The 15,411-nt window shown below is 45.9% G+C and overlaps 1 protein-coding gene, 1 long non-coding RNA gene and 1 pseudogene across 2 annotated transcripts in view; all 3 read left to right on the plus strand.

Annotated features, from left to right (window-relative positions):
• LOC129383417 (calcium-activated chloride channel regulator 4-like) overlaps positions 1-15,411 on the plus strand; it is a 104,949-nt gene that overhangs the window by 48,400 nt on the left and 41,138 nt on the right. The gene's annotated exons all lie outside the window — the stretch shown is intronic.
• On the plus strand, positions 504-10,219 carry LOC129383429 (uncharacterized). Its single transcript, XR_011889820.1, has 4 exons — positions 504-668; positions 2,014-2,311; positions 4,507-4,613; positions 9,879-10,219. It is a non-coding gene; the product is annotated as an uncharacterized lncRNA (long non-coding RNA).
• Positions 6,830-7,008, plus strand: LOC126526219 (U2 spliceosomal RNA; annotated as a pseudogene).

The raw sequence follows: 15,411 nt of genomic DNA on the forward strand, positions 1-15,411 counted from the left end.
GTACGCGTGCGCCACGCGCCAATCGCTGACGCCTTGTGTTCGACCAGTACCCTTCAAAGGTATGACCTGGCTAAGTATTACTTGACTTTATACTTTTTGTTCGTCGTCATTTCGTCCTTTCTCGGGCCTTTACTCCGTGGAGTGTTTCTGCGCAAGTCAGGTCAGCATAGGGTGCATTTTTTACTGTGTCATGAAGTCTTCGCGTTAGGTGGCTTGCGTTGCTTTTCTTTAGTTGCCTGTAGAGCTTGCTTTGTTTGTAGCGGCGTCAACTGATTCGCCGTCTTTGTTGCGGAGTAGCGCAGTTGTTGCGGGAATGAAGGCCAGCAATGCGAAAGAGGCGTAACCCTGGGAAGGCCCGAAGTGACCTTTGGGTGGAGGAGGCCCCCAGGCGTTAAAGCTTGCTAGAAGTTTTTCAAATAGCCCATTTGTACTAAGTATGCACTCCTTTGTGTGGGGGTAAAGCTTGTTATATAAATTTGCCTCATCGGTCCCGTTACAGAACAGTCATGGGCGTCTCCTAAGGGACACTCGCAGCGACCCTGTGGTTTTTCTGTTTGGCGAGCGCCATCGCTACGGACATCGACGAGAGGGATGGCGGCTATATCAATATTTTGGTATCAATCGAGCCGGAGGTCCCACCGGACGAAAACATTATCCGCAACCTAAAGGTACGTGATGGAGGCTTCAAACTTTCTTTAAAGCTTATTTAGTAAGCTAACAGAACGTATGTTCAGCGACCGTCATTGCATAAAACTTTATTAAATTCTGAGTAATTCTGTCCCTAGTCTCCTGATGAACTCAGGCCGACAGCGGAGAGCCCGCTCAAATTTGGTTTTTCGGCCGACCATACTTCACCGAAAAATATGCACTGCAAAATGCTACATTTAACGCCTCATATATTGAAAAACGTAATGTAATCGCCTGTGTGGCATAGTCATCAATAATGAAGCTATAGGGGCTTTCGGGCTACTGAGATCTTACTTTGTTCATGGGCTTTAGTGTAGGCTACAGGACAGAACCCACAAAAGCTTGGCGGCTCGAAAAACCTATGATTACCAGAGCATAGGTGAAGTTAGAAGTTTTCGTCGTTAAAAGGACACTACATAAGAATGTTATGTGGCGCTAGCAAACGCTATGTACAAACAATACAAACAGTACTTTTGTTTGACAACTGAACTGCTCATTGCGTTCCGTCAGTTTGAATTGTATTGTGCCGACTGCTTAAAAATATACTATTCTCTACTGTTTTCACTACCGTTGTAGTTCTACTTTTTCCAGTATGTTCTCAGTGTTACCAGTGTATTTTTCAGCATGTTTTATGAAGTTATGTTTTCAGCAAATGGCGTCCGTTTTGCTTCTGTATCTTCATTATTTACTCACCGTGATATGTTATGTAATGTAATCTAAAGCCCTGCGTAATACCTGCAAAAGGGCTTTTAGGGTACATGAATAAAGAAAGTGGAGTTACACTGAAACTCATTTGCAATAATTCGTCATTTGTAGGGAGAAAAGTGCCTTTGAAAACCACAAAATGACGCAAATAATATAGGACTGGATGCACCTCCTCTACACTGTGGCGGCTATTTTATGACGTCAACAACTGCTGGCTCGCAGAGAACTCACCATGGAGTGGAAGTCACGCGGAGAATATGTCAACTGGTACATTTCGATGTGGGCGGTTCCAATTGAAAAGTAAAAGAGCAGTAGCAGCACAGCAAGGAAGGACAGACTTCTAGGCGAAGAATCTGACGATTTAGTGGGACTGAATATTTTGCTCTACTGTATGTTTCCTCAATGAATGGTATCAAAAATTTCGCCTACAGTTACAATGAAGCTTGCAAGATAGCGGTACCTGGAGACTCAAAACAGCAATTCGCAAATAGGTGAGGTATTTATCGTTTTTTTTTTTCGTCAGAAAAATGAAGTGGCACGTGCTATTCTATTTCGTGCTTGTAACATTGCTGCTGTATCCCAAGGCCTGCAGAGTCGTAACTCGTGACTCTGGACGTGCAGGCCCTCCTGGAATCATCATCACTGTTCCTACACAGAGCAACAAACGGTCGAGTATACTTCAAGTCATTCGTCATCGAGGTACCAAAATATTGGCCAAAAAGAAAAGTGGATCGTCACCTAGGGGCAACGCAGTTCCTAAACAGCGATGTGCGAATCGTGAATTCCAAGAGTTGCGGATTCCAGGAGCCTTGCACGGTGACGTCACAAGGCTGCCAAGGAAAGGGAGATTACGTATTCATTCCAGCGGAATATCTCCAGCACCTGGGGCCCTTAACGGCGGAAACAAATGAAAGTGCTGGTAAGGATTTTTTGTTGCATTTACAAGGGTGTTAATGTGAAAAAAAGACAGCAACCCATGCTGGAAGCAGCATTTAAATACATACCGCGACAGCGGTTATTCACCTCCTTATTCAGAAATGCATCTTAACTTGGAGCCCACGCTTGACTTCATATAAATGACGCCTGGCGTGGATGTGCCAAAGACGATCATTGCGTACCCTTCGGCGCAATCACGGGAAGCGTCATCTGTATAAAATAAGGCATGAGCTTAAAGTTAAGATGCATTTCTGAATACGGTGGTTAGTGTCAACACTTCGCAAAACGTGGTAGTCCGGAACCACGTCACCTCAAATGGTAGCAGATAAAAGCGGTGCTGCCGCGGTTATGAGTTCCTACGGGTCGCGAATGTTTTTTTATGCGAAGCATATTACTAGAGCTTAACCCAGCTCCTCAGGCGCGGCGGTGTCGCCTTCAATACCACGTGACACCGTGACGTCACGACAGAGGAGAAACGGGGCTGCAACTCGCGCCGTCGCTCGCGGCGTCGCGGCGGTATATAAGCAGCTGCGCTTGTTTCTAGGTGGCTTTGGCTCAACTCTTGCAAGATGGGCTGGGTGGGAATCGAACCAGAGTCTCCGGAGTGTGAGACGGAGACGCTACCACTGAGCCACGAGTACGATGCTTCGAAGCGGTACAAAAGCGCCTCTAGTGAATGCGGTGTTGCCTTAGACACGAGCTGTTTCTAAGGCTCAGGCGTGCGTCGCTTGCTCAGGCGCACATTTCGTTACCGCGCCGAACGCTGCGTTGCTCGACGCTCACCGCGTCCAATGTGGGGCGCGTAGTCGCTGCGCCATAGCCCATTGTCTTACACCCCTTGGCGGGTCGACGGGAATGCTGTCGCGTTCCACTCTTGAAGGCGAAGCAGAGTAACGCATGAGTTGTTTCTTCTACTAGCCGAACCAAATATAGCCAAGTAACAGCAGTTCACCAGGCTGAATAGTGGTTCAAGAACTAAATTAAAGGCTAGTATGCTTCGCGTCCTGGGCTTAACCTTAGCTAAGCCACAGCCATTTTTTTATAAAGTCTGGTTATCTAAAGCGACCCTTCTGTGTTTATGAATTTCAGAAAACTGGTTTCGCAACATAAGTATCGGCATATGGATGGATGGATGGATGGATGGATGGATGGATGGATGGATGGATGGATGGATGGATGGATGGATGGATGGATGGATGGATGGACGGACGGACGGACGGACGGACGGACGGACGGACGGACGGACGGACGGACGGACGGACGGACGGACGGACGGACGGATCAGGTGACAGGCGGACGCCAAGCTATTTCTATGATAGAGAATTACATATTATGGTATTATTAGTCGAATAGCGAAACAATGCTCGACTACAGCCTTGATTTGCCGTTGCATATACGTGATTAATATATTGAATCAGGTACGGCTTTCATTATTTAAAGAAGTGAGCAAATAAAATGTTACTGCTTCCAAATTTGATCTTTCACCAACTGCACTTTGCGCAGCTATGAAAAATTGAGCTACATTAGCATACGCTGAGGAGGATGAAGGCCGAAAGCCTGCGTGCGCTCACGACACATTCATTAAATTACTTGACGTTCTCATTCTAATGCGTCGTTACTTCCTATGACTTGTTTTATCCCACCTAAGCTCATAGTTTACAGTGCCTTAAGTCTACCGTAATTAACAATGCCTTAACTTCGCTTTAGGTAACCACAAAAGTCGTAGGTCCAACTCGCCACAAAAGTCAAGGTTCGTGAGTTCGAGTGCCCCATTTACCTGGGTGGTAAAAGATCTAAATTACAATGCCTTAATTCCAAACATCGTGGCTTCGACTCCTGCCAAACGTTGAGGGTTCTACTTCCCCTACCCCCCAAAGGTCGCGGTTTCAACTGCTTTGTCTGATTCTATGGTAATTAATTGTGGCTTAATTACATTGCCCTAAATAACACCAAGTATCGTGGGCTTTGCTCCCACCAAAGGTGGTGCTTTCAATTGGTTTAATTAGGTCTATGTTCATTATAATTGTTTTAATTATCCCCGGCTTATTTAACACCAAAGGTCGAGAGTTCGACTGACACCAAAGGTCAAAGGTTCCACCCTCCACTCCACTTTAGAGCTGAGAAAATGTGTGTTTTATTGCGGGTGAATATTTTATTACAACTTTTTTTCTCTTCCAGCGTATACCTTCGTGCACGAGTGGGCGCACCTAAGGTATGGTGTTTTTGACGAATACGGTACCAGGGGAGACGATTCCTTTCCAGAGACCTACTGCGTCGATGGCGAGGTGAGCAGCAGGATTTCAGCTTGTTTGTGGGCAAGGCTAGACGCATGGGCATGTTGGTAACTTATTATGAAAACACGCCCAGTGCAGAAGACGTAGACAAAGACACCCACGGCAGTTTTTTAAACTTTTGTTTGTGGAGTTGCATGCCACAAGATGTCTCTCAGGTTTCAAATAATATTAGAATAAAGCTCTAAATTATCTTTGACATTGCGCGCTTTTCAATCCGTTATGTGGTTCTAGAAATTTTGGAAGAAAGCTTGAATGCAAAATATTTTTTTTTTGCTTTGAAAAACCCAACTAAGGTCAAAGCAAGGTCGCGCTCAACGACGCCATCACGTTTCGATAGTGTTTTGTCTGCAAAAAATGTTGGCAGATCTCCGAGATATTGCAGTCTAAACAATGTGTGTACATTGCGAATTAAGGCGACTCGATAGGCTTGAACCGGTCATAGGCCGGATATCATGCGAATTAAGGCGGCCCTTTGGTTAGTACTAGAAATTCGTTAAAGAACACCCGATATTGTCCGAATTTAAGCAGGTTTCTTGCCTGGTACCGGATACAGTACAAAGAAACGCCGTACATATCGTTAATTAGGGCGGCCTGCGGTGGCAGGTAATGGTACGCGAGGGCAGTAGTGGACCGCTACACATACATTGCGTCGTTGCCATGGCGTCATCGTCATTCCTTCGTTGCTAGTTCGTCGCCTTCATGGCATCGTGACGTTCTTTCATTGTCATTTTATCGTCATGGCTCCGTCATCAAAAAAAATTAAGGCTATTGCCACCAGTTTGCTTGCGGCAGCTGGAGTTTAGACATGCATCTTGCTGACCGCGAATACAGCACAACAGAAAGGGTAACACATTTTTGGGGGCCGCCGAAACAATACGGGCTTCTCTGCCACAGCGACGGTCGGTGAGGGGAAACAAATGAACTCGGCACAAAGTTTTGAGTGCGCACTAATAAATCGCTCGATGCTTCATTCTCCACGTGATGCACTACTCAATTTCCAAATTTCGTCACCACGCCTAGTTTCCTGGTGTCCTAGATTGCACTTCCCTTCCCTTGGAATCCGTTTTGTAACTGGTACACCACCGCTTTTCTGCCCTGTGCAATCAGACCTGCTCAGCTCCATCTTTTTTTACCTAATGTCAACTAGAATATCGGCTATCCTCATCTGCTTTCTAATCCACATCGCCTCTTCCTGTCTCTTAGCTTTACGCCTAACGTCTTTCCTTCCGTCGCTCTTCGTGCGGTCCGCAGTTTGTTGTTGAGCACCTCGTTAACCTCCATGTTTCAGCCCCTATGTTAGCACGGAGAGAATTCAATGTTTGCACACTTTGCATTTCAACGACAGTTGTAAGCTCACAGTCAGGATTTGGTAATGCCAGCTGTATGCACTCTAAGCACTTTTTTATTTTCCGCAAATTTTCTTTCCGTTATGTCAGAGTACACAGCTATATGATTCAGTGCTGCTGAAACAGCTATTAGAGCAATTAAATAAGCGACAACCTTACAGAATCATTAATCGGGCACCTAAGAAGCTTAGTTTATAGCATGTTAGAGGGAAAGACGTTCCAGGACTCAACTCTTAAAAATACATTGCCATTCCACACTGTGAAGCTAGATGACAAGCGAAGCTGTGTATGTGGGCTCCCTAATGGCGAACTGTCCATGGCCGTGCGTCAAACACTCTATGCACGAAATTGGTAGGCCAGGCGCGACATAAAGCTCCTCCACGATGTTGATCGTCGGAAGATGATGAGGTACCTAGGGGTATACGCACCCATTCACTGTTGCAGAATGTGGCACGACATCTTTTACTAACGAATCGCGGCACGTAGAACAGACACGCACTTCACCGAACTCCGAGAGGGCACACACCGCTTCACCGTAGTCAAGGCGATCGTACGTTGGTCGACGTCCCGCACTGCAGTAGTGGTTGTGAGGTCACTCGAAAACCACAAGCGGTCGCGCACTACACAGGCCACGGAAAATTTGTTAGCCGAAAACTTCCTCTGAAACCAGGCCGTTGCTACGATGAAACGTTTGAAGATATTGGGATCGGGGTCACATGGACGGTTCGCATTTCTTTGGGCTTCGTGGTCCTGGCGGGTTGCACGCTTACAGAACCGCCACCACAGCAGCGCGGAAGGAAAGGACAGGAGGTACGTAAGCGCTTGGACCGCCGACAAACAGAGGGAGGTGCGAACGTAGACATGGCTGATGCGGGTCAAAGGGTAGCGTCTGTTCTTATAAGCTTGTATTTGATACGGGTAGTATTTGAACCTAAGATGTTCAACTTATTTTTGCTAGTTGGCGAAATTCCTAAGGCCTGCATCCCCTCCTCCGCGGTTCAGCCCGGTACTGCACTATCTCCGGGATCGGCTCACGTATGGCGAGAAATTCTCGATGTACATGGCTTGATAGACGCAGGCTATTTTTTCCAGAACCTAGCGATATACAGCGTCCCTGTAGGAAGCACCTTGAATATATTTAACGCTCACACTAAAGACTCGAGGTCTTGTGGAAGTTGTTTCCTAGACTGTTCATGCACAGCTACCGTTATTTATGGCGGTTGCAGAAACAATCAGATAGTGCTCCATCTGGAGTGCTCTTACCCACGCTTTCCGCATCAATTTGGATTTCCGCCACATTTTCATGACACTTCCCTAATCAGTGGCAATTTCACACGGGTAAAATAAACAAACATGTCCCAGGGTGAGCGACTTGTCGAATATGGGGCATGTGGTAGAGCGCAAACATATATTTCAGTTTCTTAGAAGCTGAAGCGACGTTCAGATTTTTCGTTTTGTTTTAGGGTAATCTGGTAGCACCAACTTACATCTGCGCAAGGCCGCTTAATGCAAATGTGGGATAACTGATGGCCTCTCCCAAAAGTTCCAAGGCAGATGTTTGTCTGGCTTCCCTTCATGTTCGTCTTTCGGGGTGTGAATTATAATTTGTAGATTGTTTCCATTTTCCTAAATCATTACCTATGAACTGGTGACACACATCGAATTAAATTTGAGTCTCCGAATATCCCGCGTTCAATAACACGGCGACCGACCTCTGTGCTGTAACGTGCTCGCATGCGCATTTCTTATTTGGGGTGGCACGTGGTGTTTATAGGCAGGTGATTCTGGGACCGTATTGCACCGAGTGCCTGCCCTGCCTGAACGTTTGGCGCCATTGAATGGCACGGCCTTTCGAAACTAAATAAATACAGCACAGCAAAAAATAAGAACGTTCTGGTATGAACAAAAGTTATACATTCAGAATATAACATTAATAACATTACAATTGACAGTAAACAAAGAAACCCAATTCCCATTCGTTAGACATACTGTGATCAGGCAATATCATGTTTTGTATTGCATGTTTAAATTTGTGAATTGTTTTACAATTGGTAGCTTCGAAAACTATGTTAGGGTACGTATTATATAGAGACATGGTTCATGTTCGATCGTTTTCGCGCCACATTTTGTCCTTGGTTTTTGTATTACTATTGATGTGTGACGTAGGTTGTATCCTGTGTCTCTACTCAAGTAACGAGTTAAAAATAGTTCACTGTTGCTGGAGATCTCTTTAAATAGCCGTATGCAGATCTTTGTTTTGTAAGAGTCTCTAATATTAGGAATGTTGTAGCGCATCATTAGCATAGAAGATCCTATCTATTATTTAGAGGAGTTATGCAACCGAACAGTTAGCCGTTCCAGTACTGCCAATTTTTCTATATCAGTTTTATTACTGTTTCTCCATATTAAGAGGCAGTAGCTAAGATGCGAGTGCACAAACGAAAAGTACAATTGTATGAGAAGCCTGAAAGGCACAAAGCATCGGATCCGTTGTAGCAAGCCTGGAGATCGTGCAACCTTAGTGCGTACCTTATTTATGTGCTCTGTCCAGCTTAGGATTTTCTGAAATGTAACACCCAGAAACGAATGGCTTGATACATGTTCTCGTTGCGATCCAGAATAAAAAAGTTTTACGTAGTAATCTGTTTGCTTATTCTTGGATTAAAAAACTGTAAATTTCGTTCTTTTTTTGCGTTTAAGTCAAGTTTATTTAGATAGAGCCACAAGCTAAGTTCTTGTAACCAATGGGTTGCGGTAACTGCTAGTTCATGAAGGTCTGCTCCGGAAAAAAAATACATTAGTTTCATCAGCGTACAGTATGATTTCCTGTCAGTGTAACGTAGGTCATTTATGTAAATAATAAATAATAACGGCCCTGATAGTAACCAAATAAACATTCTCAGCCTAGGGCTGCAAAGCCATGCTCAAAGGTGGAAATAGCATAAGCTTCTTCGTCACTGTAGCACGAAATAGCGAAAAACCTCCCATGCCACTACATAACGACACGTTATTGGGTACTGCTAAAAATGTTCCGTGATGTAACATTATGGCCCTCTCCGCTGAAGTGTCGGCTATCCTCTACATGGCGCTGGCAATGCACGCATGACGAAAGGAGCATCTGGATTATCATCCGATACCTCAGCATAGGAGCCCTATAGGATTTTTCAACCAATCGTTGCGGCGAGCTAGATTGCTTCCATTAACAAATTGATGTTTTAGAAACTCAAATAACTGTTTAACCATACGAAGCTCTAAGGATGACTGCTACCTCATTGTGTCTATTAGTTCCATACAATTATTACAATGCCAAAAGCTTAGCCCAGAGCAGGCAGCAAGCATTAGCAATTTCAGACGCTGTAGTCAGTTTTCAGTTGTAAAGTGCTTAATAAACTGATCTTAAATTGTTATTTTACTAATCAGAGTTCGGTCACTTGGGTTTAATTGTCTTGTTTAACTTTTACGAATATACTGTAAACATTCGTATATGATCGCAATCCCTATTAAAATTATTCCTAATTGGGCATTGTGCTAATGCCTTTCGGGAAGGGATATTAAAAATCTAGCAAGTGCACAACGAATATGTTACTCTTAATATCAGCGTCAAGCTGAACACTATCCCCTGTTCAGCTAGATATAATCTATTTTAGCTATACCCCAAACACAGCACGTAGCATGAAGTCGCTGAACCAACTGCTGTCACTTCCGAGTCACTTAAAAGGAATTAGGGGATATTATTGTTACTTTCTTACTGCTTCACGAACATTGAAGCCTTTCCACCGCAGCTAGCTCTATATCGTACTTTGACAATCAACAGAAAAATGCAGTACTGCTTTTTCTCGTGCAAAATTCTTTTGTACACCTTCTTTCCCAACTGTGTGCCATTCTGATTTTTTGTCCCTTTATTTTACAGGTTAGGCTGAGTGCGTGTTCACAAAATATATCTTTTACCGCCAAACTAAAGAACGGCTCATCTTGCCCGACTGATGAAAAATGCCGCTTCGGAAAAGACTGCATAGTCACACACCATATTCGCCCTGAAAAGCCTACAGAAAGCTCCATTATGTTCATGCCGTATGTGAAAAACGTACGAACTTTTGTGTTTACTTTGGGTGTGATGCGTTGTCCTAAAACAAAAACAAAAAAAATATCACCGACGATTACGATACTCCCTATGGACAATAGAGAGTTTTAGCAGAGCGTTTACGGTCCGCTCCGCTCAGACCGGCCTTTCACAACAACTGGCACGCAGCCGCTCAGCAAAACGCTACTGGGAACACTGACGCGCGAGCGCACAGCACACATAGCGGCAGCGGAACGTGGGACGCTGACCACGTTCCGCTAGGAAACTGATTTAGCGGTGCGTCAGGGAGCGTGTAGTTGCTTTCGTAATCGTTTTACCGCCAAGCTGAGAGCACGTCAGTGGCATCTCTGGAAGACGCTCTTGTTAGATGAGCGAAATCAATGCATTCTGTGCAGCCACCGGTGCGCGTGAAACGTGCGGAGCGGAGCGCAAGCAAACGCTCTGCTAAAGCTGTCTAATCTGTTTAGCGCGGCACGTTGCAAACGGAGCGAAGTTTGGCCCGACAGCGTCGCTTATTTCCAGATCGCGAGAGTCGCCTCGTGGGTGACACGTGGGCGCGATTTACAGAAACCCCGCCGACAGACCTCCAAGACTATGTGCGCTACTCTGCCGCCATGTGGTAGCCATTTGGTGCCACACTGCGCTTCTCTTCGCACGCTTCCGCCATACCCTCCTCCTCCGCTTTCCGCCTTATTTGTTCTGCTGCAGCCTCCTCTCCGCTTTTCTCCTCGCGGATTTTATGCCGCCGCTGCGCTCTGCGTTCGCTCTCATCTTTCGCTGTGCTCATTCGCTCGGTTATGCCGCCGCCGCTCGCCTCAGGAATTGGGGCCTAAGAGCTGCTCTCTAAAATCATAAAGAAACGAAAGCGCCTTTCCAAATGGCTGCAGCGCAGGAGCCTTGAACCACCCTTTAAATTTACCGTAGAACTACGAGTGTCTTCTGTGGAGTTGTGAGCACGTCAGGCAAGTTTGTAGTCGCGCGTACCAACTATTGTCTCGCCAATACGAATCACAAACGGGGGAGTAACCTTGCCTCTGTAACATTGCAGTCAGGGGAAAAAGCTTCTTGCCTTTTTCTGGAGATGCCAGTCGAAATGACGTGACGGCAGCTAACCAATCTGAAAACGTTTTGCGCCTGTGCTCACTCTGGAATTCGTGCCATTTCAGCATTCTGCACTGTAACATAAATTACACTTATAAAAGTGAATGACGGGATAAGAAATATCGGCAGATTCCACACACTGTGGGTGTTTCTGCAGTGTGTGATTTCTTCAGCATTTAATCCATCACGAGAGTGGTGAGTTGATGTTACATGTTACCTTGCGTGCACCACTGCTGTTTGTCTGCGCAGTACACAGAACACACGTGCAGATGTGTATAAGGTCTGAGAGGGTTGAGCACTATCATTGCCTCACATGGCAGAACACATCGTGGTGTGTCAAATTTTAATTGAATTGTGCAGATGTACGTAATTTATATAGTTGTACGTATACATTGTACGAGGGAGAATAAGAAAGCTTTTGCCCCAATTTCTTATTAGCCAATATAAAGTACGTACAGGTAATTAGAGATATACGTACTATACGTACGAAGTACCGCACACTATTTTTCTACATAGTCCGCACACAGTCTTGGATATTTTTCCCATCACAGCACCAAATTTGAGGTGCCCCTGTGGTCAGTCAGGGACGCACGTGGCAACCCCGAACGCTCATTTTCGTGTAAAGTTTCGCGGCCTATAGCGAACTCAGAAGACAACTACCTTACACTTATCAAAGCGAGACACGGTTCCCCATAAGTTGGCCATCCCCAGAATTCAAGCTGACCCATTCCCAAATTTCACTTTGCCCACCCCCTCATTTCAATTTGGCACAAATTCAAAATTCACTTGGCCCAACTTGAGTTGGGCCAAGTGAAATCACCTTGAACCCACCCAGGGAAAGCCAACTTGAGCCCATGCCCAAAGTTGAAGTTGGCCCACCCCCAAAGTTAGGCTGGCCCACGCCCAAATTTAAGTTGGCCAATTTAAGTTGGCACACCCTCATATTTCTTTGCCAACCCCTTACCTTAATTTGCCGCCCCAAATTTCAAGCTGACTCGCCTAAATTAGGTTGGCCCACGTCCACACATTAGGTTGGCCTACCCCCAAAGTTGAAGTAGGCCCATCCCCGAATGTCAAGTCAGCCTATGTACCAACTTCAAGCGGGCCAAGACCTAAATTTAACTTGACCCACCCCAAAATTTCAAGTTTGCCCACCCCTAGTTTAGTTAGCCCATCCCAAAAACGCGGGTGGACCACCCCTACCAAAACCTTCCCCATGCATTTTCTATGGAGTCCTATGTATCCGATGGGTATGCTCACTCAACAATATTATTTTTGTTGATTTGAACTATCGCTCATCACTTTGTTTAGATTATCGCCTTAACGCTTGTAAAACTACCAATCAACCATAGTGATACTTTCATGCTTAAATGCATTCCTAAATTAGGTATTTTTGCGCAGACACAAGGTATCGGTTTTCTCGCCTATTTTCGCGTGACGAAGCTGGAATATGCGCCCAAGGAAGCCTACGCTTTAAACATCGGGGGATAGCTAAGCACTTCGTTACGAGTATAACCCTATAACTTTAATCTATTCCAAGCTGTTTTAATTCCATATTGGCCATTCACCCTCACTGATATGTCAGAATGGTTAGGGTCCAGCCCACATGAGTGGACGTTGCAGCCATATGGATAGAGCCCGAGACATTTCAACCTATCAATGAGAACTAATGGCCGATTTTAATAAAAACAGATTGGAATAGTTTTACGTTATACCGGTCCTGGATACGGAAGCATTTATTTCCATTTGAACGCCGCTGAGCGGTCCTCCTGAACTCTACGCGCGCAAGCGAGCGCGTTTTTATTTGGCATTACGGAGGATCAGTTAGAACAGGCGAGCGCTTGAGTGGACGACGAACTCGCGGATAACGCAGGCTTCCGAGAGTGAGAGTGAGCGTGACGTACCGTCACCACCGTCACCGCGATGCCCTCTCGCCTCACATGACACCTGGCACGTCATCGCCACAGCAAATGCTCCCTTTCGACCGCTCGAGACATGGCGTTGCAACCAATGGAAATTTACCAGTCGGTTCGCTGCTAGAACAGCACACGCAGGCTTTTTCGCTCAATGGGTCATCTGACGCTTTCGTATCAATATAGTTGGTCTTCTCCAACCGCTCTGCTGCAAGCTCACTTACGCTACCGGGCACTTAGTGCAGCACCTTCTGGCAGAAACTGCTCACAACACTGATCAGCATTATTTCTGTAAAGATCATAGAAAAAAGGTCCTTGCTTTTCTCACATATTGAATAAATGGGCGGTTGCAAGGCTACCTCAATGTCCTCCTTGCCCACCGCTCTGTACAGAGTGGAGACAACTGCGGCGTCTACTACCGCGTTGGCCACGCGAATTGCCGGGCGCCGCAGATAGACGCCTTTAGCGGACGCCGTAGGGACGCGTTGCCTGCGTTCGTGTGTCCTGCGTTCCGTTTGGTAACACTTTACTTGCCTTCGCCCAGCTCCGCTTGTCTCTGGTGTTTACGATAACAGAGTCACGCATATTCTCCTTCTCTCTTCAAACACACATCTGAGGTCTTATTGCTTGCTCTTCCGCGAGAAAACAGACGGCACAGCGTCAGGCTTGAGGCGCTGCCTTTTCAATGACACCTCAAGGCTTTGCGATCGCTCGCAATTGGCTGGAAGCAATGAGGCAGGTAAGTTTGACGCTATATCCGGTTTTTTCGGAGCCTTCACAGGACTCTGTTAGGTGCGGCGATTTGAGAAATATTCATTAAAACTACTCTTCGCTCATTTCTGCTCAGAAAGAGTGTTGATTCAGTCACTCTTGGTGCGATAGGTGTCACTGGAGTCCGAAATATCGGCGACAAGTATTTTTTTTTTATTTTTTTATTCCTTTGATGACCGTACAATAGTCCCTATACTGTCTTGTTTTTTTCCCTTACAGCTTTCCTATTTTTGTGAATCAACAAACAAAAAGCGACGTCTGCACAACAGTGCTGCCCCGACAAAGCAAAACAATATGTGCGGCGGTGCGTCTGTCCTTGACGTCATCTTAAAGAGCGACGACTTTACAGAGTGCGTGCCTTTTGGCACTTTTGACAGAGTTAGCGCTTGGTATTGGTACGCTTCTTTCACCATGAGGAATCGTGGTGGGTTTCGTGAAATCTGCTCAATAACGGCAACACTGCTAAGATGCAATAAATATTGATGCAGGCTGCTATTAGCCTTACGTTAGAGATAAAGCCCTGACTAGCAGTTAAAAAATGTAACTTAAAGGCACCGTGAGATTTTGAGCACCATGTGTACTACTACATCTCCACCCGGTTTCTTAAGCTCGACGCGCTCAAATGTTGTACGCACGCAGCGCCCACAACGCATGCATAGAACACAAACGCATGAACGCACCAGTCACCACAAGCTACGCGCTGAAATGGAAGTCCGACGTCTCTCGAGCATGGCGCGCACGAATAATGCAAAAGGCCAGGTCAAACAAAACAGCCTAAAGCATTATTACATCAAACATGCCAAGCAGCGCGCTTTCATTGAAGTACTTACGATCAAATTTGCCGCATCAATTGGACTGTTGTCGAGACCGCCAGAGATTTTTACGCAGACTTCCGAAGAAGCGTAGAAGCGAAAAGCCGAACTGGAGCATCAGCGCTTTGCAGCAAAAAAAAAAAAAAAACGACAATAATCAGCGTCAGTCAGCAACGCCCACGCAAACACTTCGAAAGGCATAGATCTCGCAGAAAATATTCCTGGGTGTCCTTAGCTACCACCTAGGAGACGTGAAGGGGAAAGACAGCTGTGGAAGAAGACGCCGTCGAACGCGCGAGCCGAGACGCGGGCTGATCTCTGTGACAAGGTGATATTTAAACGCGAAAGTGGTAAGAGTCACGTGTCGCAGAAAGTCTGGCGTACTGACGACGTCTGACATCGGACGTCGCTTCGGCGAAAAGAATTTCGAACCACGCATACCCGACTACGCAGGCCCTCGATGGGCACATGTGACGGAAGGAAATTACCGAAATCATTTAATTTCTCAATTAAAATACGCAGAAACATCATAACATACGAGTGACACACAACCTACACACATGATAGCGTCGGTTTGCAATTTTAATATACGAAAAACATAATTCTGTTACGCGGAAACTCAAACACAAACACCTTTTACCGCGATAGCGTATTCCAGCTGGCGTTTGAGGCCTGTACTTGTCGGAGCGGCGCGGCCCGGTCGCTTCCTTGCACACCATTAGAAAAATCCGGAGGAAGCTTAAGAGGAAGCTTTAGCTCGGGCCC

Source organism: Dermacentor andersoni, chromosome 8 (assembly GCF_023375885.2).
Source record: "Dermacentor andersoni chromosome 8, qqDerAnde1_hic_scaffold, whole genome shotgun sequence".
NCBI lineage: Eukaryota > Metazoa > Arthropoda > Arachnida > Ixodida > Ixodidae > Dermacentor > Dermacentor andersoni.